General features: G+C 28.7%; 1 protein-coding gene across 1 annotated transcript in view; it reads right to left on the reverse strand.

Moving 5' to 3' along the window:
• LOC118753468 overlaps positions 1 to 5,449 on the reverse strand; it is a gene marked incomplete in the record, with an annotated part of 83,773 nt that overhangs the window by 26,108 nt on the left and 52,216 nt on the right.

Here is a 5,449-nt window from a genome sequence, read left to right on the forward strand (position 1 = left end):
CGCTACATGGTAAGCCGGGGTGTATCAATTTTGAGTAAATTAGTGTCCTAAAATTTCGAAATATTCAAGTTTCAAGCATTTCTGAGAAATTTACCGTTATATGAAAAGCGGCCTAAATTTTAGTCCGATTTCGGTTAGAACGGTTACCGAGATACATATATGTGATCATAATTACTGATTTATCGCAGATTTCGTATTTCTCTAAATTACCGTTATATGGGATGTGGGCGTGGTTATTGTCCGATTTTAAAAATTTTCGGCCATTATGCTGTACAACCGGGTATTTAATGTTCGGCTCCGCCCGAACTAAGATTTTCTTACTTCTTTTTATTTTTATGTTTTGCACTTTATTTACTAAAATTGAATGGACTAGTATACTCAAAAGTTTTCTAAGAAATCCAACTAAAAATCTTTAAATTTTTACAAAATTTTGTTGATTTTTTTATTTTGCACGAAGTTTGAAACTTGAATTTATTCGATTTTTATTAAAGTGTAGACTATACATATATAAAGAAAAAAAAATATTATAAAGATTAAATGAAAATGAAATAAATTGCTAAAAATTTTCAATGCTTATAATTTTGACACGGACACTCCGTGTTTGCATGTTAAATATGGTAAGTCAATTAAAAAGTTTATAAACTTAAATATAAGCATTTTGTAACCATTAGTTGTAACAAAAGGTGAACAATTTGTAAAACTAGCATATTTAGAACGGAAAAATAATAGTTTGTGAAAAAGTTAATGTTTCTTTTAAAAATGTAAAGGCTAGCAACTCATTTCTGACTTCTGGTTTCTTGTACATTTTCTCTTGAATAGAATTATCTACCGAATTAGAAACCGAAAATACTACGCGGTTTGCCGAAAAACATTCGTCCGAAAAAATTGACCCACCCTAATGTACATACATAAATCCCCGTCGTTTTGATTCCGGCCGTTTGTATTAGAGATTAGATATTAAGTATCATTTAAAATAAAACAACATTAATTTGATTTTATTATTTTTTATTCAAAATTGATTCGTACTTCAACAAACGTTCTATATACATACATATGTACATAAATATGTATACAACTCTGTTTTTTGTACGTATCTAAGTGTATATACACACATGATTATGTGATGTTTATGACAGTATGATTTCGCATATACATAAATTAGATATTTAATTATTTACCATTAAAAAAGTTTTTTTTTTACAATGGCCTTTTTATTTGCTACGTTCATATTTTGTTTTCAATTAGTATGCGACTTAAGTTAATAGCTACTAGTTAAAGTTTTTGCTATATAACAAGTTTCTAGTTGAGTTTAACTCAATATAATTCGCTAAGAAAAACTTAAAAATCAAGTGAAAATATTTTGAATATTTTCTGCACATGCACATATACATATGTACATATGTGTATGGATGTGAAAGTAGCTAATTTTGGTATATGTATAGTTTACATACTACTTACTAGAAAGTGTTTTAGAAATTGTTTCAGTTTTATCATTTCTACATTTATATGTATAATTGATCAACTATCATAAATGCTGGGATTAGTTAGTAGCTCAATTTGAAAAATGAATATCTACGTACATATATGTACATATAATACAGTTAAACGTACAATTTTTCGCAATAAAACAATTATACATACATATTTATAAATTTGTTAAACAAGTTTTTTCGTGTGGTTTGATAATATTTACAGATTTAGTTTACAACAAATTAAGGGTAAAATAAATTTTTAGTACTTTATTTGCCCATTTATTTTACCGACTTCAAAAAAGGAGGAAGGCTATCAATTATCGTAATTTTTTATATATTTTGTATATTTTGCTAAAAATTACTTTTTTATATTTATGTAATTTATACCTATACAGTGACTCAAGCAATCCTTCATACGTTTTTTTTTTGTAATATTCACAATTTTTTTCAGGTAAATTATTTTGTAAAATTTTTTTCATGGTATAACCAAAAGCATGTAAATCACAGTTTAAAATTTTATAAAAAAAAAATAGGAAAATTCAACAAATTGCGGCACTTTTTGATCTGAATGTTTGGAAAATCTTTAGGTGGCATGTTTGAAGCAACTAAAAATTTGCGCAATTTATAAAAACTGGCGCTGATTTTTTGAAATGCTTGTTTTTGTGAATGGTCCTTGATATATGAAAAAAAGTGTAAGAAATCGTCAGCAAAAAAAAAAACTAAAAATTACTCAAGTAGCACACTGTTGTATAACTTGGTATAAATTTATGGTTTTTGGTACAATCTTATCAGATTTGTACCAAATTTTTAAAGTGTGCTACTTGAGTAGACGCTTGAAACTTGCACTTTACCAAAATTAAAACTTTATAGAACACTAAACTGCGTAGTCGAAGATTTTCTAGAATTTCAGATTGAATTTGAAAAAGGAAATTTGATGAAAATTTTTAAAAATATTCTAAATTTTGAATTAAAATTGAAATTTTGCTTTATGTATATGGTTCTGGTTATAGGATGAGCAATATATGTGTGTATGTATAAAAAAAAAATTGGCTTGAAAAATATTGTGCATATTAAAAAAAATCTTCATTTGAACGGTTGTTCGAGTCACTGTTCTTATTCTTACAATTTTTTGGTTTCATTTCATCTATTCCAGCTTCAGTAAAATTTTTTGTTGCTTGAAAGCTCCAAGCACGGTTTTTTTTATTCTTCAGAGCTTTCGACATTTTTGTTTTTTAGGTTTATAAAATGTTTAACTTTTCCAATAAAAGTTCTTTCAACAAAAAAAAACTTCAAAAATTCGCTATCGGCTAACTATGTATGCATATAGTCTGCATATAGTCTGTACATTAAGGTGGTCCAAAATAGGTAAAGTTGGAATTTTAATGCTCTCACCCTCTAGGATTTTTCTATATCGAAAAAATTTTTTAGAGGACCTCCAAGCGCTCAAAGTTTTCCATATATTTTATATGGGGAAAAAACAACTTTTCGTACAAACGGTATAGAATATTTATTTTCAAGAATTCTAGGTCATTTTTACGAAAAGTTGTTTTTCCCATGCAAATAAAATACATGGAAAACTTTGAGAGCTTTGAGTTACCTTTAAATATTTTTTGATTTCAAAAAAAAATAGGGGTATATGTATTTTTTCGGTGTACTTTTTCCACATGCATTTTTGGACCAACCTAATGCACATACTTCGTGTATCTATGTACGGACATATGTATGTTGCTTTTATGCTAATTATTCCATTATGTTTAATACGTATGAAAGTTCTTAATTATGCGAGCTTAAAGCTTTGACTATTTTCGCTAGTTTACCACTTTAATTATTTGATTACCAAATTAATTACTTAGTTTTAAGTAAACTAAACACAAGTTTCATTTCCTTCCGATATATGCAATGACATACTTATGTACATATACATATTCACTTCATGCACTATTTATGTACAATCTGTTTTTTCCTGTTTAATTACATTCAACTTTTTGCAAAAAAAGGAAACTAACGTTACTTCATATAAGTGAGGAAATGTTTTACCATTACAACCTTCAACCATTTACTATTAAGTATTTATATATGTAAGTAGTATGTTTTGCAGTATTCTAAGCGGTCCAGTACATTCCATAACACATTTTTGTGAAAAATTCAGAAACGGCCAATGTTTTGTAGCGCTTTGTGCTTTATTCGTACCTGTGGAGTAAAAATGCCATCCATTAGTTTTTGGCTCCCATGACAGTGGGCCTCATGCATAAAAAGTGAGCTCAAGCTCAAGAATTTTTACTAAAAATTGAGTCGAGGCTTAATCTAACTTTTTGTGCATGAAGCCAGAATATGGCGATCTTTGGAACAATTTGGAATTGTGAAATGAAAATCATATTTTTCTAAGTGTAAATTTTTCGTGCAATGTCCTTATTTACCATTTAGAGGGGAGAACTTAATAATCTTTAATATTACTATCGGCATCCATTGATTTCGTATAGCTGCAGTTACTTAATATGTCTTAGGCCCTTTTCACAGTGGATAAGTAACTAACATTCGGCGGTTAATTTTAAATTTTTGTACTAAAACTCTTTAGTTAAATGCCGAAAGTGGGTTAACTCGTCACTGGGATAAAAGCTCTTAATCGTTATCGCTTGATTCTTATTTTTCAGTCTCATTCTATCATCACCATTGCTAGCTACATCATTTTATTAATAAAAAAAAAAAATTATTTGATAATATTAAACCAAAAAAAAATGTCAGCGTTTAACAGTTTGCTCATAAGCGCTCATCAGATGGTAGTAGTTATATTTAAAGTTACTACGCGGGTAATACTCTCTGACTTATCAAACTGCTGTCGTATATATTTTTAAAAGCTTTTATTAAGTTTCACTCAATATTTAACCAACTCTCCGATTACCTAGATACTTGAAAAATGAATTAATTCGATATTTGGCAAAGGTGTCGAGATTAGAGCTCTCGATTTTGTTCGCACATTTTCAAACAGCCCGGGTATATGAGCAGCGAGTACTCGCACACTTGTTCAATGCTCATTACTCGAAAATTTTCGAGCATGAGCTCGAGCAATTCGAGTTTTTTCGAGTAATTTGAGCAATGCTTTTTTTATTATATTGACATTTTTGGTAGCAACTTTTAAATTTTTCAAATTATTGATATATAACGCAAAGATTGTTACATTAGTATTTAATAATATAACATGAATTAGAAAGCAGCTGCTGACAAATACAATTTACAAATTTTCTTTTGTTTATGAAATTGTTCAAAAAGTCGAAAATTTTGAACAAACATTTGAGCAGTTGAGCAATGAACGAGTTTCGAGCGAGTATCGAGCTACTCGCATTGCTCGATACCCGGGTATCTAGAGCTCTAGTCGAGATGTTTGAAAAGCCCGCATTTATGGCCGGAAGTGGTTCATATTAAGAACGTATATTACTTACATGAACCACCAAAAATTTTACCCGATAGGTGGCGCACAGTGCCGAGAACGAGAAGAGCTAGTGAAATAAATTTAACAGCATACTAAAGTCTTTGAGGTAGAAAATTCAAGAAAAAATCATTTTTTGAATAAAAAGCTCTGAACTTTTTAAAAAGCTTTAACCATATGCGTTTGTGGACAACAAGAAGTCCAAGTTGAAACCAATTTATTTACTTTTTAGGGGTTCATTAAATGCTGTTTTTAGGTCAAAAAGTGACAAGTAATTTAAAAGAAATACTTTTGAGGGTATTTTTGAAGCAGGGACCGTAACAGTTACAACTTTTATTAAACAAATCACTCTTTAACAACTATTTTTTTATTTTTATTTAATTACTCCTTAAATAACCGTTATTTCTGACTTTTATTTTATAAATCCAAAATAACAATTATTTTTGATTTTTAAATTATATGTCTTAGATAACAGTTAACGAAGAATTTTGTTTATAAAAGTCATAAATAAAAATCGGGCAGTGGATCTTTATTTTTTAAATCATACTTATAA

This window comes from Rhagoletis pomonella, unplaced genomic scaffold, assembly GCF_013731165.1.
Source record: "Rhagoletis pomonella isolate Grant_MI unplaced genomic scaffold, Rhpom_1.0 Rhpom_scaffold_00002, whole genome shotgun sequence".
Taxonomy (NCBI): Eukaryota; Metazoa; Arthropoda; class Insecta; order Diptera; family Tephritidae; genus Rhagoletis; species Rhagoletis pomonella.